The sequence below is a fragment of the Triturus cristatus genome, chromosome 4_1, assembly GCF_964204655.1.
Source record: "Triturus cristatus chromosome 4_1, aTriCri1.1, whole genome shotgun sequence".
Lineage (NCBI taxonomy): Eukaryota > Metazoa > Chordata > Amphibia > Caudata > Salamandridae > Triturus > Triturus cristatus.
The window spans coordinates 357,603,803-357,629,971 of NC_140585.1; the positions used below are offsets into that span (position 1 = coordinate 357,603,803).

At 42.5% G+C, this 26,169-nt stretch overlaps 1 protein-coding gene and 1 long non-coding RNA gene across 2 annotated transcripts in view; one reads left to right on the forward strand and one right to left on the reverse strand.

Annotated features, from left to right (window-relative positions):
- Positions 1-26,169, reverse strand: part of LOC146854942 (uncharacterized) — a 206,188-nt gene that overhangs the window by 122,996 nt on the left and 57,023 nt on the right. Inside the window, exon 2 of the long non-coding RNA XR_014981256.1 lies at positions 18,539-18,601. This is a non-coding gene — a long non-coding RNA (uncharacterized LOC146854942). The remainder of the gene's footprint in view (positions 1-18,538; positions 18,602-26,169) is intronic.
- ETFBKMT (electron transfer flavoprotein subunit beta lysine methyltransferase) overlaps positions 1-26,169 on the forward strand; it is a 164,689-nt gene that overhangs the window by 120,858 nt on the left and 17,662 nt on the right. The gene's annotated exons all lie outside the window — the stretch shown is intronic.

Consider the following 26,169-nt stretch of genomic DNA (forward strand, 5'->3'; position numbering starts at 1 on the left):
CTCTTCAATGCTCGCTACCTTGAGCTGTCACTACCACCACAACATGGACAACAGCAGCACCTGGCATTAGCCGTGACCAGAGGTAAGGGACTCCTTCCCACGCTCCCACCTCCCCCCACCCTGCCACCTAGCATTACAGAACTGCCTTCCGCTTACAAGTTTCCTTGCTTGTTCCCCTTTGTGCTTTCTCCGCCTTTTAGAAATCTTCGGGTTTATAAACCCTCGCTAAAAATACTGAATTATCCGAACACCTGGTAAGGAATTCCTGATCCTGCTTAATTTTTCAATCGCACTTGCTCACCTTATCGTCTAGAGCATGCGTATGCCTCACATCACTTTTAACACTGTCTTGTACCCCGTATAGACAAACATCCACGTGTGGCTGTGAATACTTATAGTGTTTAGAAAACTTTAGAGCACCGCTCCCACTCGGCAATAGTTCCACTCTTATAAATCTAGTGCTTACTTCTTTGATACAGATTGTACTACCTACGAACCATTACCTGCACTACTCAACTTTCATTTGTGAATTATATGTCACCTTATCCCCGTTTGTCCAAATGTACAAACATATCCTGTAACGCATGACGCACCAGTACCTCATACTTCACGAGGTCACTGATTCACTTTATCGGCGAAACATTCTTCTACCAAACCTTTGTCACATTTCTTTTTTAAAATAATTTGTATGAATAGACCTTGTGACCCAGGACGCGCCGGTATCGTATACCATGCGAAGTCACTATTTCACTTTTGGCGCCAAAAAACTCCATTCCTTCCATTATCCATTTAGGAAAAAACTAATGCGAACTTTTCCTCCCTTATCTTGTACTTGACCCGGTAACCTGATGTGGCCTTCTCATAATTCTTACTGTAACTATATTTTTATTCTATTTTTCAATGATTCTCTGTTCTTGTTTATAATAATAACTCGTAATGCCGATTGTGGATATTCACTATTCTCTTCAAAATGTCGATAACTGATTTTACACGTCCTATAATCGCGAAATTTCAAATTGAACTTTGGAATCGCTTAAATGCCATGTAATTTTTACGGTTGATTTACTTTGTTTCATTATGCTCCTATTTTGGCCCACTTTCCCCTCTATATCGCTTGATGATTATAATGTCAATAATATTATGTGTTCGTTCGCGCTAACACACATCGGGTACTGTGAAAAATTGTAAAATGTACTTCAAACTGAAATTTGTCGAACGTTCTCCACAAAATACACCCACCTTTCGTGTTCTAAATCTCACTCTCGTATCACAACTGCTTATCCTCTCCCTTCAAACCGACTACACTCTGTACCATAATTTCACTATATTTCTGTCTCCCTCACTGACACACTCGCTCTTACTCATGCCACACATGTTGCTTTCTTTACTTTATCCCAACCTGCCGCACGCCTACCCTGATCCCCTTCTCACCTTACCTTCATTTTCTCTTCCCACACTTATCTTTCTCTCCTATTAACACTGCGTCTCCTTATGATAATAATTTTTATCACTGAATACACACACGACTGACCACACCATGTCCTTATCCAACCTTGGTTTTACATTGTTTATGTGCAGCCCTGAGGAAGCCCCAGGCCTGACGGCCAATTAGGGGGCGAAACACGTGTTGGCTGTGCCATCCTTTTCGTTTGCAGCTACCAATAAGAATAAAAAATACAAACATCAACCGGATCTACTTGTATCAATTGGATTTTATCCCAAATAACGGAAACTTAAACTCTAGCCCAGACACACCATCAAAAAACTATGTACCAATAGGCCCGTTAACAAAAGTCTGAATCTGAGTGGGTTAAACTCCAACCCACCTCAGTAATATTCATGAAGTAAGGCGTAAATTTCAACTTACTCTGATTGGACACAATCACAGGAATTGTGGTCTGCAGTGGTCAGCAAACAACCATGTCTTTGAAACTGCCTACTTGTCTTACCACTTTTTTTTTCTCACAAGTTAGGGATCGAAAGAGGACCCTTCCTATTTGCGAACCTCAAGTTAGGGCGCTGTAACTTTTCAATGGTTTACAGCCAGAATTAGTTTCAAACCACTGATACATTGAATACCGGATCAGTATTTGGAAAGAATGCCCCTTACAAATACCAAAATTAGCAGCCATTTGCAGTCCCGCAAAAGGATTTGGTACAACTTTACTGACTCATAAAACGGGATTCATAAATTGCAAAAACAATTTTTGTGGTGAAGAAAATTGTTGCTAAATCTGTCCCTAATCCTGTGGGCTCTCACTCTGCTGGTAAAGCTTTTCAATAGATGGAAACTCTCCAGTAATAAGTGACAACAGGAAAAATTCTGTATTGAAGTAGACCTTTTCCACTTAATGGCCTATCACAAAACCCCTATACAAAATGTAGTGGTGGTTTTGTCAACAGTTTTATAAGTGGACAGTTGGAGGGGGACAGCAGCGGTAGATTAATAGCCTTAATAACCGTAAGCTTTGGATACCACCCCGACCTCACACCTATCCTGGACTATCTGTGTGGGACAATACACCTTTGAAATTGGTCATTGTTACTTTTCAGGAGGCAAAGCCCCTTGATCTTCATTCAGGTCTCTTCTTGAGTGATAAGTGGGCGGTGTACCTCCTTTACCTCAGTACCTTTGCATTGACAATATTGACCACTGCCGTTACCTCAGCTTGGCACTAATGCCCAGATTGGTGGAACTCAAAATAGAAAACTAAATTAACATAGTGTGAGTAATGGCAAGTTCATATAATGCATGGTAATTGCAATGTAAATGGCCAGTGCTCTAGTCATTATCATGCAATTGGGGGTCTGGATAATTTCATTCCATTTGGTCAGGCTTTTTTCTCATTTGGTTGACACTTTCTAGATTCATTATATGGGGTCACTTAATTTTTATGAAGTCTGACATAAAGGCCTTTGCATAACTTAGACATGAATACACCAGAGCAATTTAAGACTGAATCCTGTGTGATAGGCTTAAGCATGCAGAGATATATTGTAGTGTTTTTATATCAAAGAAAGCATCTTATTGTCTTAATTAGGATTTTGCGTGAAGGGTTGGAGTCCATGATTGCTTGAAGATTGTTTACCTGCTTGAGTGGCAGTCCTACTCGGCAACGAGGCAAATATGCAGTCCTAATTTTCCCATACTAAACCTGTACCTATTGTGCCATGTCCTGTACTTGACATCAGTGTTGAGCAAGACTCCTGGGTATAGTAGTGTAATTTGGAGACCTCCATCATTCTATTCTGTAGATGCTATATTTGGGAGGCATTGCTGCACGGTTGTAATTCTGGTAAAAGTGTTAAGAGACCACCTGGACAGAGCCACAGGGATTAACATGGACGGGCTGGCAAGCTTTTCATTGGCACTTCTTCATTAGATCGAAGAGGAGGGTGAAATCCATTTGGGTCAGAGGAAGCTAATTAGGTTAGATTGGAATGAGAGGCTCTGGTCTTCTGAGATGACTTTGACCCAGATTTTTAATCTTATCCCTGAGCTCTTTCTTGAAGTGTGGCAATCCTTCCATTCTGTGCCTTGAATATCAGACATAAATCATACAGAGATTTCTGGTGCATTTCTGGTGTATCTGGGGATGTTAGGGGACTGTTAAACCGTTGCCACTTGGCTTAGGCAATTCTGCAAGCCGTTTATCTGGCAATTAGTGTTAGTGAGTCCCAGCCATCTATAATTAATCTTGATCTCTGCCTGGTAGGGTGTTGCCTCCTCGTTTAGTTAAACTATTCTAATCAGGCAGTTGAATTTGCTGCACCCTAGGATTTTCCTTTACTGCCACCCAGGTCCTCAAAAGGGTGGCATGGCTCTTTTTTTCCTTACCCCTTTGCCAAAAGAGTGACAGGAAGAAAAACACCCAACAACTACACTTGCATCCTGTTCCTGGACATGGAAAGAGGGTACAAGTGACAGGACAGTTATTTGTTTCAGGCAATCGGAACACAGGAGCTGGGTGCCCGCTTTGCTAAGAGACTATGTATAATCTCCCACCGAAAAAGTTATAGAACCCCCCCCCCCAACCCTCCCATTTTTCTTTATTGCACACCCTAACAGATTGTTCTAGCTAAAAAACTTTGCTTAACACTCACTATGTTTCTATGTTACTTTTGATGTCTGTATATATTGAACTCTAGAGTCATCTTTCAGTTTTTGGAAGCCCTCTGGGTGGAAATTTGTTCTGATGTGTTCCGTTATCTTTCCCCTTTGCCTGGATCAAAGCCTCATCTTCCATTTCTCTCCTGTTACTACAGTTTCATTAGAATGTTCTGTCACTAACATTCCAATTCTAGAGTCAGTCAAAGAAATGGCACTTGGAATTGGAGAGGCTGCTGGTGCCTGTTCCCTCCTTGAATAAACCGACTTAAGCATGTAATTTAGATATTTATCAGTTTCATAACATTTCAATCTCCTCTTTGCTTTTGTCACATCAAGGGCCACACACCTGAATTCCCAGGGCTTCTAGATCCTAAGATCTTCCACCACTTCCCCTTGAGGTTAATGCTCAACAAATACATCGTCAATTACTTGTGTTTAAAATACATCCTGAAATGCTTGCATTGGAGGACACAAAACATGGGCAGCAAAAAAGGACTGTGGCCGTTCTTAGTCCTAATGCCGATATGCTGACAGCCATATTTTTGTGTGCATCCACTATTCAAATCCAAATGGGAGTCACTTCGTTTTTTGATTTCTTAAAGTCACAGATGGACTCATGAAACAGTTGTCTTAAGTGCTTAAAAAAACAATGATACAAGTAGGCTTTAAGTCCATACTGTCCTTTTTGCAATTCTGCTCTTGATGGACTGCCATTGTTCACTCGAAAGGTCCCGCTTCGCTAAACAGTAGTCTCATCAAGGGCAGAACTCTGTTATCTAAGGTAACTATAAGTGCTGAATTTCACTGGTTTTGTACGAGTGAAATCTGAGCCTAACTATACCGTCCCTGTAACTTTTGTTTTGTTCAGTGAAGTTAAAAGTTTTATAAATTCTATTTCCTAACTATAACGTCCTTGTAACCTTTGTTTTTTTCTGTAAATTTCTAAGGTTTTTCTAATACTATTTCCTAAATGGATCCTTTGACAGTGTGAGTTGGAAAGTGGTGTGTAAGTGGCTGTATGAGTGTGTGTATGGGTGTGATAGTGGTTTTGTGGGTGTGAGTGGCTATTTGGGTTGGGGAGTGAGTTTGTGAGGAAGTGTACAAGTCTGTGAGTGGGTGTTTGAGTGGCTGTTGGGCTGTTGACTGGGTGTGTAAGTGTTGTATGGATGTGTGAGTAGATGTGTGAGTGATTTTGTGGGTGTGTGAGTAGCAGTATAGGTGTGAGAGTGGCATACTTCTAAGGTAGATAGGGCGGAGCCAAACAGACAATGTCTGTGGGTCATTCTGCACTTATGCATATTTATAGTCATTGAAAGGGAGAACAATTAACTATTCATTTACCTTTATCAAGAATTTCAGACTGTTTTTTTAGTGTGGAATTGTAGAGGAAACACACTTGCTTTGCCTTTGCGAAGGGCAGATAGTTAGGATATTTTGTCCTTTATAAAAGTGGAGCTTCAGACTGGAGCACCTGTTATGTTTAGATTAGTAAGTGCCTCATGTGGAGGTTTAATTTTTGTGAAATGAGCATCAGGTCCAGATAGGAATACCACCGGCCCGTTTATCCAACAAGAGTCCCAATTTTTCCACAAAATCTCTTACCAGCTGGAGTAGTTTTAGTGGTTAATTAGTAAGTGCCATCTAATTTGGTAAATGCAAGCTGTGTATTCTACACTATAACTGCATAATGGAAAATGAGGAAATGTCTCCACACCCTTCTGTGTGTTTTTGCAATGTGATTGTTCCTCTTTTGTCTTCATCCAGAAATCTGTGATAACACGAATCCTCCTATAGAGACGACAACGACACTACATAGAGTTAAATCTCTACCAAAAATGGGTTATTTCTCCTAACTATACAAGGGCTTTTTTATTTGGTGGAGACGTCCTCATTTTCCTGAGCATCAAGAAGGCGTCATCATTTTCTTCTGCATCAAGAAACCGATGTGTCCAGAAGGATTTTCTTTTTTCATTTTTTTTATATTCGTTAAATAAATCGCGAAAAGTTGCGAAACTTGTATTCCACTACCGCGAATATTCGGGACATCGCTGTGATTTTTTTTAAAGTACAAAAAACATATATACACATATTGTAATTAATGTTTGTGATTAGTAGTTTACTAATATAACCAGACCCCCCAGGATATTGCGGCATAGATTTGCAAATTTAGCGGCACAAAAATGGAAATTTAGCGGCACAAAAGTGGAAATTTCGCGGCATTATTTCGGCACCTTATTTTATTCATAATCATATCTTTTCAGCCTTAAATCAATGTAAACTGATTTAACAGGGTATTCCACTGTGAAACTGGCATGTTTAAAGTGTCTTCGGCTCTATGGAAGCACAGCTCCAATCTGCACCTCATGAGAGGGGGCCCTATTTCTTGCTGAGATGTTCTAGTACCCATGTATGCACCTCTGCCGGGGCACCGCTGCATCCTGGACCCGTCCATTTTAAAAAACAGTAATTTCTATCACCCTTTTTAACATTGAAAATATATTGATAATACAAATATGACCCATAGAGGAAGTCCTGCTTTGATGCTAGAGATCTTTACTAGAAAGTAATGCAGCAAATTAAGTGTGGCAATTTAAGTGACACTTTGTGAGTGGACAAAGACAAGGATTAAAAACTATCCTCTTTTCTGAAACCCAATGGTCTAAAAGGGGCCTTAATATATCCCCAGCAGTTCTGAAGCGCTGCTGCAGAGTACATAGCTGCCAGGGTTTCAGATTGCTTGTGTGCCATTTTCATAAATTTACTGTAAATATGAGTGACATTCAATGACTATGAGTGACACTTTCTCCTGAACAAAATCAAGCAATGAAGTCTAGGGAAACAGATAAATATAAGAAATTACCCCAATTTGAGCAATTAGAAACTCTAAGAATATCTTGAAACTGCAGCAAAGTACCAGAAATGGAAGGACACTAGCCTAGTGTCTTTGTAACCTGATTCACATACTTTGCAGAAGGCATAATAATCCTCTGCCCTATTTTATCATGACAAAACGCTGATCTCACACCAGCAGGAGCGTTATTCAGCAGTTAACTTGACATTTTTATTGTTGCATGAAAACTCTTGGACACAAAAGGAATTTAGTTTCATTCTTTATATAAACAGCCTAGTGTCCAGATGTTATATTAAGTCCTTTCATGAAAGATGATGGCCAAAGTAGTATAAGTTCTTCCAGAAATTGATATTTGTCCTGTTTTTAAGTTTGTAATTTCGGTTTCCAATTTAGACCCTTCTGCTCTGCATCGTTGTTTCATTAATATAAGGTATTTTCCACTTATTCATATCTGCAATATAGACATCTGAACTGAAATTCGGGCAGGCCATATTTTAGTTAGCTGTTTTGATCAATCTGTCAAAAGACACAGTTTTGGAATCCGGTAGTGTTAAGTACAGAAATCGCCCAGAATTTATTGGGCAGAGTAATAAAGGTAAAAGAGCAAGCTTCACACTCATGGTTCCATGTGTAACTCAGTCCAAATTAGTCATCAGTGCCTATTTCTTCTTCTTCTAAAACTCCAAGGATGACCATCATAAACTCCTGTGCATCTTGTTAGGTATTCTAAGTAAATAAAATTGATCCACTACATATATCTACTAGATCTTGAATGCCGGAAGCACAATGTATTACAAGCAAACAAAAGGATCTCTGTGAGAAAAACAATAACTGAGTTATCCTCAGAAAATATGGTTTTGCAAATATGCGTGCTACATGTGATCACAATATTTGTATTATATTTCACTGAGCTTGTAGTCTGTTGACCAGTCTAGAGAAGTTAGTTACAATGAAGCATTGCTGCATTGTTAGCAGATATGACGTGTGGTTGCTAGTATCAAAATGAAAATTGCATTTGTTAAAAAGTTTCAGGAAAGGCACACACTTTACATGCAATGGGTCTCTACGGTTGGGAACCCCAACAGCACCGAAAAAAAGAATTGCCTTCTGATGTGGGATGCTGTGATTGGGTCAATGAGTGTGGTGCCAGTGGAACACAGAGGATTTGGCAAAGCGTGATGTTTCCCTTTCAGGGTCCTCTGGAAAGAAAAAAATGAATAACTGACCCAGCACTGGTAAAGTTGGAAAAACATATAACTGAAGGTATATATTTATGTAGTATAACTGAGAACTATAGTCAGTGGCAGGTGTATCATCCTAGGTTGAAGGGGAAACAAGTATATTCTTAAAATGTTTTAAAAATATTGTATTTTGATCCAGGACAAAAAGGATAAAGGCGTTTTTGCTTCTCTCGCCTACCTCTGAGCCGACTGTGGTTTCACAATCCATGAAAGTAAACTCAGTGACATGATGAGCTAGGAAGTTTGTTTTACGTGTTAAAACATAACTTATTTTAAGAGCGGAGGAGAGACACTGCCGTGCGTCAACTCTTACTACAGCAGATAAAACGGCCAAGTACATGTTTTAGTGCTCCCACGTTATTGCCTTTAAAAGTAAGAGCTTTCTGATTTAGTGCCCGAAGCCACGGCAATAACTTAATCCTACAAAAACATCATTCATTCGGGGGGACCAGGTGTCTTGCATTCCTCTGAGACCACCTGTAAAAAAGCACTCCCCCTAAAAGCAGGTGAGATGATGGATTTGACGCCTCACTGCGGACGGACGCTGAACTTTTACAGTCTACCCCGACACGTCATTCTAAAGACCCCCGCCTACGAAAGAGGGAAGCTCCGCGAAGTGCCGGGCTTTTATCCGGTGATTGATGACCCTGCGCTTCCACAGAGCACCTGGGAGGCTGGAGAAGGCCTGTTCAATGGCAGTAGAGACCCAGCTGGCCCGAGCGCTCGTGCCTTCTGCATGCGTGTCAAAGCCAGCCATGCAGAGGTCTTTCCGGATGTTTCCGGTATTTAATTAATGATGCCTGGCCTGGGCGCGCTAATATGGACATACAGGCCCACCTGCAGAGCATCAGGGTTGGATACCGACGCTGGAAGTCTAGTGGAGAGACGAAGCTGCTATTGGACGGCGGCACGTAGTGACGTGTGTGTGCGCACAGCCAATAAACGGGTATTGTTTGTTTTGAAAACAGATTGTGGCAAATATTGCGGCGATAATTGTAAATATCGCGCTTTTACGCTAGTCGGTCGATTTCGCGATTTTTCCGTGAATCGCGAAATTCTGGAGGGTCTGTATAACCTATAAAGAGAGATTTTCACAAGTAATTTTACGGTTCAAAAGTGTTTTATGCTATTACCTGAATCGCAAATATGTCAGCGTTCGCGAATGTCTGCGTTTGCAAATATCACATGACTATGGAAGAAAGGTATTTTATTGGACAAGACACTTCATTATTCTATAAAGGAAGCCCCCAACCAGTTTTCTTTTCTTCACACTTCTAGTTCTCACATTGGAGGTTCTTATTGCAGCACCGGCTCTTTTCCAATATTGGAAATTTATTTTGCAGTTTTTTTGATTTTTGATTTAGAGATAAAATGGCATCTGATGGCAGTGGAGAACAAGAGCCAAATCCTGAGGAGCAGAATTCATCAGTCGAGGAACCCCCGCAAAGCGCCAGTCCATCGCATGGGAATTTTGTATGATCCCTCTGGGGGAAAAACAACGGTGGCAAAGCACTTTGAGTGCTCTTTGTGCAAGAAGACCCTGTCCAGGGGTACATCCAAGAAATACTCCTGCTTGCAGCACAACAAGAATGCTGACCCACCTAAAGACCTACCACAACAACCACTTGACTAATGCCCAGAGGAAGTGCAGTGCAGCAGACGTGACAACATCAGGTGCGCCACCAATTGTGCCAGGGATCCTGTACCTACTGAGGTTGAGCAGCATTTCCCTAAGAAGTTCTCAGGGCTCCCAAGAATTGGGACATTTTGTTTAGACTGTAAAAAAGTCCTCTCTGTCGGGAACAATTGGTTGCTGAAGTTCTGGAGGCAGCAAATCACCAAAATTGTTATTTTTTCTTCTTCAATGACACTTGTATCCCCAGTTTTGAGTTTTTTCCAGTTGCCTTTTTATTTCTCAAAAACAAAATATGATCTTAAAAAGCTAAAAAAAAAAGTTCGCAAAAATAAGATTCTTGTTAGAACCACTTTTCTTGGTTTCAAAAAGATAAACTGTATGTGTGTGTGTACGTTTAACAAAGAGTATGAATGAATGAGTTTCTGTGATAGTGAGTGGATGCATGAGTGAGTAACTGGATGTGTACGTGTTTGAATGAATGAATGCATGTGTGGGTAAGTGAGTTGGTTTGACAGTGGCTGTATGGGTAAGTATGTGGGTGGGTGTGTGAGTGGCTGTATAGGTGAGTGGGTTTGTTAATAGCTGTAAGGGTGAGGGAGTGGGTGTGTCAGTGACCGTATGGGTGACTGGGTGCAAGTGGCTGAATGACTGTGAGTAGGTGTGTGAATGGCTGTATGGGTGGGTGACTGCATGTGTTAGAAGCTGTATGGGTGAGTGAGTGGCTGTATGGGTGAGTGCAAATGTTAATAGCGATATGGGTGAGTGTGTGTGTGTGTTAGTGACTATGGGTGAGTTAATGGATGGTGAGTGGGTATGTGAATGCCTGTACAGGTGGATGAGTGCCTGTGTGAGACTGACTGAGTGAGTGTGTCACTAGCTGTGTGGGTGATTGACTGGCTGTGTTAGTAGCTGTATAGGTGAATGAGTGGATGTATAAGTGACTGTTTGGGTGAGTGAGTGTATGTGTTTATAGCTGTATGGGTGAGCGATTGGATGTATCAGTGGTTGACTGGGTGTATGAGTGACTGTATGGCTGAGTGAGTGGGTGTGTGAATGTCTGTGGGTGAGGCAGTGATTGTGTGAGTGCCTGTGCGGGTGAATGACTGACTGTTAGTGACTGGATGAGAGATTGAGTGTGTATGTCGCTAGCTGTATGGGTGACTGACTGGCTGTGTTAGTAGCTGTAAAGGTGACTGAGTTGGGTGTATAGTGACTGGGTTAGTTAGTGGGTATGTTAGTGCCTGTATGGGTAGGGGTATGAGTGGCTGTATGGGTGAATGAGTAGGTGTGTTTGTAACTCAATGGGTGAGTGATTGGGTATCAGGGGTTACGTGGGAGACTGACTGGGTGTTTAAGTGATTGTATGGGTGACTGAGTTCGTCTATGAGTGAGTGAATGGGTGCGTTAGCTGTATGAGCGAGTGAGTGGGTGTGTGAGTATCTGTATGAGTGAGTGAGTGCATGTGGTAGAACCTGTATTGATAAGTGAGTCAGTGTGTTACTAATTGTGTTGGTGGGTGGGTGTGTGAGTGCCTGTATGGGTGAGTGACTGGGTGTATGAGTGGCTGTATAACAGTCTCTCTTGGTGTACAGTTTAATTCCAATAGATAGTGTAATTCATCTATTTCAAAACCAAATGAACATAGATATAAGGTAATATTACTTCTTACAAAAATCTACAATAATCTGCTAGTTTCTGCAATGCATAAGTTCATAGGATAAACAAAACAGTCAACTTTTTGTATGCTGTAGTAGTATTTCACACTATAGAAAACTGTTTCCCTTTTTTTTTTTTTTAACTGTTCTTAGCTTTTATACTTGTCCACCATAATCAATGTACTGTATAAAGATTCATCCTTGAACAGTGAAGAAAAAAACAATCAAAGATTTAAAAAAAAAAAAACTTTTTCTCAATTCAGCACCTGCTATTTTCGCTTTCATTGTTTCCAAATAAAATGGCACCAGGTGGCAGTGAGGATCAGTTCCCACACCCTGTTGAACACAGTTCTTTTGAGGAGCAACCTCGAGCAAAGCGGAAAACAATTGCATGGGAATTTTCACCATTCCCTCCAGGCAAAACAAAGTGTTGGTAACGCATGTCAAGCGCTGTTTATGCATGAAGACCCTCCCCAGGGGTACATCAAAGAAATATTCGTGTGGCACTACACGAATGTTGACGCATCTAAAGACTTATAACTCCAGCCACTGTTGAAAAAGACCATGAATATAAGTTAGTGTTATGTTTACAAAATTTCAGAAACAAAACAGTACACATTGCTTATGCTGTAACAGTATAATACATCATCGTATTGAATTTTAAAGATCCGTTTGAAAACATTACCCCTGGTAGGCCGAATGAGGTCTTAAATATTTACGATCCATGTCAAAGAAATACTGTCCAGCACTTTTTGTTAATCAGAAATCCTTCTTAGATTTTTGGTTGAAGAAACCAGAGGTAAGAATTTGGAAGTTTGAAAGGCAGTTTTTGTTTGAATTTAAGGATGCTGTCATCACTTTCCGTCCATCCAGTTTCATTCTTTATATAAACAGTATAGTGTCCAGATGTTATATTAAGTCCTTTCATGAAAGATGATGGCCATAGTAGTATAAGTTCTTCCAGAAATTGATATTTGTCCTGTTTTTAAGTTTGTAATTTCGGTTTCCAATTTAGACCCTTCTGCTCTGCATCGTTGTTTCATTAATATAAGGTATTTTCCACTTATTCATATCTGCAATATAGACATCTGAACTGAAATTCGGGCAGGCCATATTTTAGTTAGCTGTTTTGATCAATCTGTCGAAAGACACAGTTTTGGAATCCGGTAGTGTTAAGTACAGAAATCGCCCAGAATTTATTGGGCAGAGTAATAAAGGTAAAAGAGCAAGCTTCACACTCCTGGTTCCATGTGTAACTCAGTCCAAATTAGTCATCAGTGCCTATTTCTTCTTCTTCTAAAACTCCAAGGATGACCATCATAAACTCCTGTGCATCTTGTTAGGTATTCTAAGTAAATAATATTGATCCACTACATATATCTACTAGATCTTGAATGCCGGAAGCACAATGTATTACAGTCCTTTCACTATGTAAACGTTGCAGCAAACCAGACAGTGCAGAACATAATCTCTTCTGTGGTTTCTGTTCAATTACATTCATAAGATGTGGTAAATGAAACAGTACATTGAGAACAACATTTGCATAGCAGTTGACACCAGAAGTGTTTGACAACTGATAACCTACTTCTCCCTTATTCTCCAGTTTTTTCTTCTTAACACCGTTCTTGTTCTCCTTCTTTTCCTTCTCTTCAGCAACATCTGTAGATTCTTTTGCGAGTTTCTGCTTTTGACAGACTATCCGTTTTTTTAAATAAATGGGATACTGTCCTAAATGAGGAGCGTATGCACTTCTTAACCGATTGTACTCTCTGACACAACTTGCATCGGCACTATCTTTCCTGTCATCAAAATCAACCAAAAACAAACTGAACTCGGGACAATGCTATACAATCTTCACAGTATAAATTCTGGTATTCCAGTTTATCATGTTCAACAGGTATCATAAGTAGTCGATGTTAAGTAAATCCTTTAATGTTGTGAGTAGTTAATCCAGTTGGTGCTGTTACTACACACAATACATTTTATTCTGTAGTTCTCTGTAGGTCGCCGGTGAGAACTTTAAATAGAATGGAATGGAAAATACATTTGTATAGCGCAGCTATCACTCCAAGGAGCATCTTGGCGCTTGGTGCCAACCTAGGTGGAACATGTTGGCTAACTGATGTCGTTCGAAGGGTCCTGTGCACTTTATACTAGGGCTTTACAGGCGGTGTCTGTAAGGGAGAAAACCCAGGCTTTCCTGAAGAGCCTTTCTGTTGAGATTTGCCGAAGCTGTGGTGGCAGTTTGTTCCACGCCCTGGAACCAATGACAGCCAGGGATTTCCCACCCTTATTGGTGAGCCTGAATTTAGGGGTCACTAGTAGGTTTTGATTGGAGGACCTTAGGCTACGCGCAGGCAGATAGCGTCTGAAGCCATTCGACAGATACCTGGGCCCCTGTAAGTGAAAGGCTCTAAAAGTGATAACCAGGATTTTGAATAAGATACGCTTATGTATTGGTAACCAATGAAGGTCATTGAGTGCAGCCGAAGCAGATGACTTCCTAGGCCAGCCAAGGACCAGGCGGGCGGTTGCGTGCTGGACCATCTGCAGTCTGTGGAGCACGGATTTATTTGCTCCTGCATACAGGCTATTGCAGTAGTCCAGTCTAGATGTTATGAGTGCAACCGCTACCGTTTTTCATGCTGGGAGGGGGAGGAGGTCAAAAAACTTTCTGAGGGTTCTGATGATGTGAAAACAGGTGCCGGCCACGACCACTGCTTGTTGCTTAAATGACAGAGCGTCATCGAACTTAATGCCTAAGTTACGGGCAGAGGAGATGGTGTTTGGGGGAGCTTCGGCATCTTCAGGCCACCACTGTTTGGGCGAGAACAGATTTTGTGGACCGAAAGGCAAAATTTCAGTTTTCCCCGAATTACATTTGAGGTGGTTGCACTTCATCCACTCGAAAGTAGCAGTGAGGCAGTATTTGAGGTTTTCTTCAGCTCCAGGCAGCTCTCTGCCCAGCACCAGGATGAGCTGTGTATCATCAGCGTATGATATTGTGCTGATCTGATAGGAGGAAATAAGCTCAATCAGTGGGACCATGTATAGATTGAAAAGTACAGGGCTCAGACTAGAGCCCTGAGGGACCCCTGCGCTGATATATTTTTCCTCAGAGCTGAATTCCCCTAGTATAGTGACTTGACGTCTTTGGCCAAGAAAATTTTTGAACCATGTCAGCACTACCTCTCTTATCCCTGAGTTAAATAGACGGTCAATCAGGATAGTGTGCGAGACCGTGTCGAAGGCCGCCGACAGATCAAGTAAGATCAGGACGGCCTTCTTCCCTTGGTCCATGGCCGTTCGCAGGGTCTCTGCCGTGAATAGAAGGGCGGATTCGGTTGAGTGTTTGGCCCTGAAGCCAGATTGGTTGGCATGCAGGATGTTATTTTCTTCCAGAAATTTTGTGAGTTGTTTGTTGACAAATGCTTCAGTCAGTTTAAACAACAGAGGGAGCAGCAAAATGGGACGTAGGTTGGAGAGGATAGTCGGATCAGACAGGGGATTCTTTTGGAGGGGCTTGACGGCTGCTAGTTTCCATTCGCTAGGGATTTCAGCCGAGGAGAGTGAGGAATTGATAATGCTGTTGATGATGGGGTTCACCTCGTTAACCAAGGCTTGTAGGAACGAAGGGGGGCAGGGGTCGAAAGGAGATCCGGATTTACTCAATAGAATGGCCTGATGAGACTCCTCTAAGGAGATTAGGTCAAATGCGTTAAAGCAGGGCATATTGGTGTTTTCCTTGATTGACTCCATCCTTTCAGTTTCTGAGGCGGTCAGTATCGGTTTTGGAAAGTCCTTGACAATGTCTAGGATTTTCTTTTCAAAGTAGTTGGCAATGGAGTTACAGAGGGGCACGGATGTTGGGATTTCCTGTGAGAGGGCTCTGGGGTTGGTGAAACTATTTACGATCTTAAAGATTTCTTTCTGTCCATTATCAGAAGAGGAAATGGCCTCTAGGTAATAAGCTTTTTTTGCCAGCTTAATTGAAGCATGGTACTGCCTCCGGGCTGCTTTATAGATGTTACAATCGTTGGCCTCATAGTTTCTACGCCACCTTCGTTCCAACGTTCTAACTTCGCCTAATTCCACTTTTAACGCTTGTGAGAACCATGGGGCACTCTTTTTATTTTTCATACCGCATGAATTGTTTTTTGAGCTCGTTGGATCTGAGGGCTTGCTAAGTGACATGATCCATTCACAGAACAGCTGGTTGTCTGTCGAGGTGTGGCCAGTTAGTGTGGGTTTGCTCTTTATTGCTTTCCCTAAGAGATCTGGCTGGGTGAGTGATATTTTCCAGTCAGGTTTGGAACTCCGGGTTATTTTCCTAGTGGTTTTCCTTGGAGCATTGTTTCCCAGTGACAGGTCAAAAGGGACAAATTTATGATCTGACCAGGTTTGGATGCTAGAGGGTTTGATCGTCAAAGCGTCTGAGTTGGAGCAAATACAGTCTAGTATGTGGCCTGCGGTATGAGTAGGTTCCTGCGTCATCAGTTTAAGGCCGAGGACGCTGATTATGTCCATGAAACAGGCTACCCCTGGTCCTTCCAGGGAGTCTAGATGGAGATTGAGATCTCCAAGCAGCGTAAAGTGAGCAAATCTGAGCGTGAGCTCGCTCAGAACATCACCAATGCTTTCCAGGAAATCTTTGGATTGGCCCGGGGGACGGTACACCAGGGCACCGGAGAACGTAAAAGAATCATGGATATTTAAACAGAAGGCCATGGCCTCTGCACCCTTGATATCTGGTAGCTCATACGTGGTACATTTCATGGTGTCACGATAGATGATGGCCAGCCCTCCTCCCCGTTTCTTCTGCCTTTCCAGATGTTGAATTAAGAAGCCTTGCGGGAGGGCCACTGCTATATCCGGATTGCACCAGGCCTTTAGCCAGGTTTCTGTGATAAGGAGCCAATCTAAATCCCCCTCCATGATTAGGTCATGGATGTGTAGAGCATTCTTGCACAGAGACCTAGCATTAATGAGCCCCCCTTGACAATAGGCCACGGTTTATCATTGGGTGCTGGTTCTGGGGCAAATGTAGCTTTACAGTGCTGACAGCCGACTGGGCCTACCCATGTGTCAGGGTTCAGAACATTGTAACAATGTATAGAGTGAATATTGAGAGGAAGTATGAATTCCCTGGAAATACCTGGATCTATATTTTGGGGAGTGGTATGCCTGGCTCCTGGGGCCTCCCTGGCACTGACGGGCAGGACTCTGGCACGACTCCGGCGCGGACCCGGCGTGACTGCTGCGCGGAGGCATGCCCTTCCTCTTTTATGCTGTCCACTGGGAAGCGTCTGACGCTTTCCCCAACCTAAGATGGCCGCCGAGGTTTAGATCTCGCCCGGGGATGGAGAAATGTCCTCAGCGCCTGAGTCGGCTGGGACGGACCCGGTAAGTGTGAGAATACGAGGGTGGGGAGGTGCTGAGACTGCGCTGAGAGGTCCAAGCAGAGCGGGGGATAACAAAGTGTGAAGTGCAAATTTAAAAGGCTTAGTGAGTCAAGCCGATCGTTACACACAGCATTAAAATACAAGTATATTTGTATCAAGCTGATCACTACAACAATTTTTAAAATAACGCTTAGTAGATCAAGCTGGTCGGGCTAAGTAGGCAAAGCAGTTTTAAAATACAAGGAACATAACATTTTTACAAAGTAGCACAGCAACCTCCCGGCTTCCGCCTCAGGAGGGATTCGAACACACATAAAAAGCTTTTCCTGGTGCCAGCTTGTCCACTATGTATATTAGTATTGGCTTAAATGATGAGCATTTACATTCTTTTTTCGTGTGAAGGAATCCATGCTCTGTTTTGTCTTTTACCTCCATATAAATTTCTTTCTGTTAATCATTCAGTTATCCAACTAACTGGTCCAAATTAACACTTTCCTGTCTCTCTTGTCCCATTGCTCTTTCCACTTCATTCATGGCTGTTGAAGCTGGTTGTCCAATAGTATCTTGACTCAGTGGTCCAGAATATTGGCTGCTATGTGAACTCTTCTAAGCTATCTCAACAGCAATTGTTTCTTCCTGTTCAATCTCATCATTTAACATTTGCAAATAGTTTGGAAAGACGGAATACTGTATTTCCTAACGTTGAAAGAATCCTCGAGGCAGTCCTAGTCTTTGCGTAGTTCCGATTCAGCACGCCAAGGCTTGAAGAGTTGTAGAAGTGCCAAATAGAAAAACTCTCTTTTGTCTGGAGTTTGGCAACTAAGTTTTCTGTGGTTAATTAGATTTCCTTTAGTGTGTGTGACCAAACAACCGTTGCATCTAACAACTATTTTCTGTTACATTGAAGTGTTGAAGTACTTCATAAAGGCAAATAACAGTACAAAACCCCGAGGTCTATCAAAAGCTAAGAAAGTGTGGAAACCACTACATCAAAAATTAAATCAAACCAGAAAAGTGGAACACAACCAATGTCTACGCCCAATAGATATATCTTTGGGCATATCCCTTTATAGGACGAAATCCCTCACTCACCAAAGGTGACATGCTTCATCATTTGGGATTCTCCTCCCAGAGGAAAAACCTAGTTCCTCTGGGGGCTACAACCCCCTCTCTGAGAGGGAGATGCTCAGGGATGTTTTGTAATATGATGTTGGATATACTAAATCCACAAATGTAGAGCTAGAAGTAGGAGTGAGAGCGCAGCGCAAAAAAGAAATATTAGGAAATGTGAAGGAAAGTAAAATATATAAAACTAGCTCAGGAACGTGAAGAAACTTTAATATAGTACGTTCTTGGCCAGGATTAAAAAATCGTGCACCAACAGTTGACAGATTTTTAGACCGCGGTGATGAAACAATTGGTCAACATGTTTCAGCCATCTAGCCTGTAAGAAGGCTCGGCTTTCATCAGGACCTGTAATACTACTGCGTGCAAAAGAAATGTGTCATGAAACACAAAAAAGGACACTCTTTCAGTGTGTCCAAAAGTTGGTGACAATTGCCTAAAAAGTAAGAAACATAAATGTAACTAACAACTAGTGGTGTTCCACAAGAGAAAACTCTTAAAAATGAAATAGACTTACCCGTGAGCACTGGGTAAATCGCCACACCTCAACCTGGCAACCACTCAGGAAGGGAGCACCGCTCTAGAAAAGACGGTTGTAATCCATTGTTAATAAGGATGTCTACATACAAAGTGGGATAATTATATACATTTCTAAACCCTTTGAATGAGCATGTGAAAAAGGGAGTCAAAATTAATTGAGGGAGACTGATATTATGTTAAAAAGGAGAATATAAAGTGAGCAGCTCATAATGTGCTTTAAAAAATGAGCTGGACACTATGTTAAGAATACAAAATAATATTGTGAACCATGGAATGATTAACAGGAACCATGTTCGTGTAGTCGCTTGAATAATAAGCTACACGCTGTATTTACAATAAAAAACAGAATTAGGAAAAAAATAGATGTTGGAGGCCATGCAGTAATCACATGGTTGAGCATGCTCTCTCCTTTGGTAGTAATGAAAGCTAACACTAGCATATTGCCAACTCAAAATCAAAAATGTAATCTCTGTGCCTAAATCAATTCAGCAGAAGACAAACTAATTAAAAATGAGTCAGGCAAGGAAACTCTAATTGAAAATAGTAAGCTTAACACGATTGTTAGCAGGAGGACTTCGCAAGGCTTACCTATCCGTCGGTACGCCGGCGCCGTATTGAGCCTGAGGCCGGAGGTGCCGGGACAATGAAACCATTTCCTCTATAAACCCCTCCTTGTCACAAGTGTAACCAATCACAGCACAGAACGGCCGTAGTTAGAACGCATGTCGGTAGCAAAAAACACTGTTTGTTGGAGCATGCGCATTACGATGTATGTCAACGCGTGTGTGCAAAAAAGGGGGGGAAAGGGGATCTCCATTGATGTCGTTAAGTCTAATTAGTACAAAAGAAAGCACCACAATGTCAATACAATCCGCAGGTACAACGTAAACCGCTCTTGGACCAAATATAACCAATAGCAGCATAGAACGGTCATGGTTACAGCGCATGTCTGTAGCGAAAAACTATTTATTTAAGCATGCGCATTGCAATGAATAACATGGGTGCGTCAAAGCGCATGTGCAAAGAACAGACAACTCTGTAAGTGTTGTTCGATCTTTATTGTGCAGCAAAAATGGCCACACCTCCATATCGATGTAATTAATCCACGTATAAATATATGGAAAGTGTGTAAAGCCTGCTTATGAATCGGTTAGATCAGTACAAAAAAAGGGGGAAAGGGAATACCAATCGCAGATATCCCCAAAAAATTTTTTGTACTATATGGGCAAATTCAAAATAATTAGAAATGAACAAACCCAAGTCTTAACAGTGATCAGTATATGTATCATCAAATGTAGAGAAGATGTTTCAAGGTGAAACAGGGTCATCAAAATATCCACTATTATCCCTGTGGTCAAGAAGGTGTATCAAAGAAGTACCTGACATATAGGTTTGGACAGATGTCTACAAAAGCAGCCAAGGAATTTCATCATTCAAACCACAGGTATCAGACTGTAACTTATGTACCCACCATTGTTCTCGCCTGAACAGGAAGGCAATGATGTCAGTGAGATGAGGCGGGATAAATGGTGTTTCTAAAACTGTCCACTTTAAGTCATTAGGACTATGTTTGATTGTGAGAAAGTGCTTGGTCAGTTTAGTTGAGGCCCTACCGCAACGGATAGTACTTTTATGTTCAAGGATGCGTGTTTTTACACGTCGTGTGGTAATCCCGACATATCGTAACGGACAGGGGCATGTGATCAAATAGATCAAATTGTCGCTGTTACAGTTGGTATGACATTTAAGGACCCAAGGCCTAGAAGATCCTATGTCAATCTCTGTTGTGATGGATGTATGAGAACAAGCTGCTCAAGACCCACATGGATGGTGTCCTTGTATTGGAGAAAGGCCCCACAAGGTGTTCTGTTTGCCTTTCTTTTGGACACGGGGACGAGTGTGTACCAGCCGGTCCCTCAGATTACTGCTCCGCTTGAATGCAAACAGGGGTCGTGGTAGCGTTTCATCACCTATATTCAAAATTCTCCAATTAGATAAGATGCTTTTTTTGATTTGATTGGAGAAATTATAATAGGTGTGAACACAAGTCAGTCGGTTGTTAGTCTCTTTCGCAATTCTAGGTTCAAGTAAAGCCTCACGGTTGTTGTTAAGGGCCCGTTTGTAAGATCTTTTTACTAGTTTTTTGGGGTACTGTCTTACTTGTAATTGTTTGGACAAGTTGAGAGCATGTTCCTGATACTTTTCAATAGATGAACAATTCCTTTTGACGCGTAAAAATTGTCCAAAAGGCAAATTGTCACGCAAAGCTTGCGGATGGTAACTGTCATACAACAGAAGAGAATTTTTAGCCATGGGTTTTCTATACAGTTCAGTGATAAGATCTCCTTCAGAAGGTGAAATCAAGATATCCAAAAAAGGTAATTGGGTCTTGCTGTATTCACATGTGAAGTTCAAGAAGGCATTGCAGTTATTCAACCAAATCTTGAACTCCAAAAGTGATGATTAAGAACCACGCCATACTACAAAAATATCATCAATATATCTCTTCCATACACGTATATGATCTTTGTATGGATTATTGATACCAAAGATGTGTTCTAGCTCAAATACGTGGACATACAAATTTGCCAGGCTGGGAGCAAAAATGCTCCCCATAGATGTACCAGATACCTGGAGGAACAACTGTTCCTCAAATTGGAAAAAGTTTTCTTTCATGGCCAATTTGGCACATGCGATGATAATAGATACCGGTGTAATGGAATCTGGAGGATTATCCAACAGGAGAGTTTCGATGACAGATAATGTCTCATCCTGAGGAATACACGTATAGAGTGACTCGACGTCGAAAGAGACAAGATAATCCGTCTCTAAATCGAAGGTCAAGTCTCTCACCAGTACAAGAATATCTTTGGTGTCCTTCAAATATGTGGGCATCTTTTCAACCAAAGGTCGTAGAAGGTGATCAGAAAAAGAGGACAAAGGTTCTAGTAGAGAGCCTAGTCCCGAAATGATTGGACGACCAGGTGGAGGTAACTGATTTTTATGCACCTTGGGTAGTGTATTAAAATATGGCACAATAGGAAAGTTTTTAACCAAATAAAGTGCCTCATTAGTAGTAATCCATCCATTTGTGTTAGCTTTATTCACTAGGATCTTAATCTCGAGTTGTAATCTCCTAGTCGGGTCCTCTTTCAATACACGATAAGAGCGAACATCATTGAGTTGCCTTAAACACTCTGTCCGATAGGTGGCAGTATCCATAATCACAATAGCTCCCCCTTTGTCTGCGGGCTTAATTATTATGGTTTCATCAGTAGTGAGTGACGTTAAGGCTTGTCGTTCTTTTTTTATTTAAGTTCTGGTATTGTCTGCTCTCAGTTGTACAGATGTTCGTGACCTGTGTGGTAACGGCCTTTTCAAAAGTGAGAACTTGGGGAGGAACCTGACTAGTTAGGGGATTAAACGTTGATTTGTTCCTCAGACCGGTATTTATGTCTTGGTTGTCAATAGAAATAGAGGAATCTTTACGAAAGAAAAAATTCAAACAAATCTTACGAAAGAACTGAGCTAGTTCTTGTTTGATTTCAAAGATATCTCCTCAGAATGAAGGTACAAAACCCAATCCTTTATTCAAAAGGGACAGTTCATATGGACTCAAAGTCCTACTGCTCAGATTTATCACGAGGTCGTGTTGGAGCTTGGTCCTGCCAAGTTCTCCATCGGACCCCGAGGATAAGACACTGGGTTGTCTGCCCAGTGGACCTGATTTTGATGTTGTCGCCTCTTGCCTCTGGACCGGCCGCAGCCAAATCCTAAAAAAGGCTGGTTGGAATACATTTGGGGTTGTGATGGATAGGGATAAGGTTGACCAAATGACGGAAAAGGAGGATAGTTGAAAGGACCAGGGGTCCACCATTGTGGAGGAGGTAATACCGGCGGGCCACCACGCTGTCCTCTCCAAAAACCTTTTCCTCTTCTGTTGTTTCCCCTATTTGTAGAATCACCCTGATTGGATTTGTCCGAATCACTGGACCATCCCTCGCTCCCTGAAGTGGAGTAATCTGAACCATGTCTACGTCCCTGTCGATTGTATTGAGGATGTACGTAGTCAGCGCTTGTGTATGGATAAACTTTCTTCATCGAGAAACGCGCTAAATCCTTTTTGAATTTATTGATTTTTGTCATCAATGCAGAGTCTTTGAACTCCTTATTTAATTTATTACATTCTTTATTCTGTTTTTTAAAGAGGGAACCTGTTAATGTAACTTTGATTTGGGTTTCTAAAGCCTGTATTTCAACAAGTATGGTGTCGGCGACCCGTTTGGCAGTGCTGATAATGAGAATCAGCCAATCTCGGGTACACCTCCAGGCTATCAGAGACCAATCATTAATAAAAGTCTTAACCAGAAAAGTGGAACACAACCAATGTCTACGCCCAATAGATATATCTTTGGGCATATCCCTTTATAGGACGAAATCCCTCACTCACCAAAGGTGACATGCTTCATCATTTGGGATTCTCCTCCCAGAGGAAAAACCTAGTTCCTCTGGGGGCTACAACCCCCTCTCTGAGAGGGAGGAGCTCAGGGATGTTTTGTAATATGATGTTGGATATACTAAATCCACAAATGTGGAGCTAGAAGTAGGAGTGAGGGCGCAGCGCAAAAAAGAAATATTAGGAAATGTGAAGGAAAGTAAAATATATAAAACTAGCCTTCACCGAGCCTCATCAGGTAAGAAGGAAGGCCCGAGTTCAGAGGAAGGCAGGAAGGTCTTTGCTGTTCCCCAGGAGAAACTGGTTTGTGCTGCTCGTTACTGCCAGGACTGCCTGGATTCTTACCCCAGCCTTTTGATCTTCCATCGCGCCTCGCGGCCCCCGCTGCGCGGGCGCCGCTCGAGGGACCGGGACTTCGCTGTTCACTGCCTGGGTCATTGTGGATGCCCTGTTGATGCCCTGACTCTACGCTCCACGCTGTTGGCCCCCCTGTGCTGTGCTGTGCTCTGCTGTGGTGAGGGGACGTTGCTGGATGCTTGTTTTACGGTGAGCGACCGGCGTAACCGGGACTGCGAGGACCAGGGTGCTGTGCGGGAAGCTGATCATCCGCACCTGGTCCTCTTCCCGACTCCTCCCCCAACACCTTCATCAGGCGGTGCAGCCCTTGCATTACGGGCTCCGCTGGAGAAACTGGTTTGTGCTGCTCGTTACTGCCAGGACTGCCTGGATTCTTACCCCAGCCTTTTGATCTTCCATCGCGCCTCGCGGCCCCCGCTGCGCGGGCGCCGCTCGAGGGACCGGGATTTCGCTGTTCACTGCCTGGGTCATTGTGGATGCCCTGTTGATGCCCTGACTCTACGCTCCACGCTGTTGGCCCCCCTGTGCTGTGCTGTGCTCTGCTGTGGTGAGGGGACGTTGCTGGATGCCTGTTTTACGGTGAGCGACCGGCGTAACCGGGACTGCGAGGACCAGGGTGCTGTGCGGGAAGCTGATCATCCGCACCTGGTCCTCTTCCCGACTCCTCCCCCAACACCGTTTCCTTTCCCTTTATAAACATAATTTTGCCCTCACGCGCTAGCGGGACGCGCGCGGGACTTAGCACGGGGCTAAGACCGGGCAAAGAGTGGGCCGTTTGAGGCCGTTCGAGACTTGAGACACTGGGCTGGGCCACCCCCCCTGCAACTCGGCCTTCTTAGTGAGAGAGATATATATATCAGAACTTGCAGAAAGAATGCCTAGGGCTAAGGGTACCACTACCAATACTACTCTGGCTGGAACTCTGGACAATTTCATTGTTAGGGCAGCCAACATTTTAGAACGTGAAATTGACTTAACAGAGCGTCGTCTCTCGTTGGACTCGCTTACTGCCAAACGTTCTTCTCTAGGGACTATTGCCACAGTTGTTTCACCTGCGCCTTATAATACTATTTCTGGCACAAATAATGGTATGATTAGCGAGGGGGGTAGTATTGACTTAACTATGGACTCTAGCTTGGAAAGGATAAGGGCTAATACTGCTAGAAATACCAACAGATCTGACATCTTGTCTGATGCTGTGAATGTTCAATCTGACGGTGTTTCGACTCGAGCTCAATCACATGCCATCTCCGATGTCACCTCCCCCCTTCCTGCTTCAACCCTAGGGGCCAAACCAAAACAAAAGGCTGCCCCGCGTGGTAAAAAGGGGAATAAATCTATACCGAACAAATCCAAAAACGATAAACTCCCGTCTAATCTTTCTCTGGGGACTAACGAACAAACTCTGTCTGAAGTAACCCCAAACAAATCCACGCAAATAGAGGAGGGTTTCCTCTCAAAAATAAGGGAAATTTTTGATAACTCTACCCGACCGTTTTTAGATAGGCTTATCAAAATAGAAGAGCGCCTTAAAAAAATAGAACAAACTGCTCTAACAAATCTTGAATTTAATCAACTAATGAAGATAGATTTACATAGAGAGCATAATAAATCCCCCGCACCAGCTAATATTGCAAGTAACTCTACAGAGAAAACCTCTCCTCTCCTGACTATTCCTCACTTGGCTCTGCCATTAGATACATCCCGGAGAACCGGTGAGGTTATTGCTTGCACTGAAAAATCTACCAGCATTAGTGCCACTAAAGATCAACTTATAGCAGAAATACCTCAGCAGAAATCCCCAGATGCTAATATAATAGTTACTAACGACACGGTACAGAATAATAATGCGAAAGTTAGTAGAAGGGTTTTGCCCAATGAAAACGTACATAACCTACCCATTCTAGATCTTCCACCAGAATCCGACCCATATGTTATTGTTTTGACGGGTGTACCTTGTATTGGAGCTAATGTTACTGAGTCATATCACGAGCTAAAGAACAAAACAATGCATTGGCTCAATAACAACCGACCACTCCCTCCTGGCACCCACGCAAAGATTCTGTTTGTGCGGAGAGTTAGTTGGGTGGGCAGAAGAAATAAAGATACAACAGGGGACTGTATTGTGATCAATTTTAGCAACCCTCATGTGGTTAAACACATCCAACAGACACGATCCTCCTTACATTTTACCAGCATTACCCCTTTCCCACTTGCTTATTTCTATCCTCCCCAAGCTAATAACAACTGGTGGGTTCAGGTTGGGCGAGGTAAAGCTAACGGCAACTTTGAAAGAGGCGGGATGGCTATAACCGACCAGGACTGGTTGGAGTCTTTTTCATGCGCAAATAGGTACAGTTGCCTAGATGCGGTTGATTGACTGCCCCCTAATGACCCCCCAGCCTCAGAACTTGTAGGGAAGGCTGTAAATAAGGATGAGTTAAAATCATTTGATCCACAGATAGCACAATTGATAGTCCCCCCTCGGGTTAATCCTGATACTACTTTTAGCAACTTTATGACGGTAGAGACTCCGAATTATCCCTTAAGTCCAAACAGTGGTCCGGTTGTCAATGTTGTTTCTTGTGAAATTTCTATTCCTCCTTCCTTGCAAGAGGCTGACACATGCTCTGACCTCACCCTTTTGTCTTGGAATATTGCAGGTCTGTCCTCCAGACTAGGAGACACAAATTGTATCACTTTTTTGAAAACGTTTTCGTTCATTTGCCTCCAGGAATGTTGGACGGTTGATCCCATTCATATGATGGGCTATCGAACTTATCACACTCCTGCAA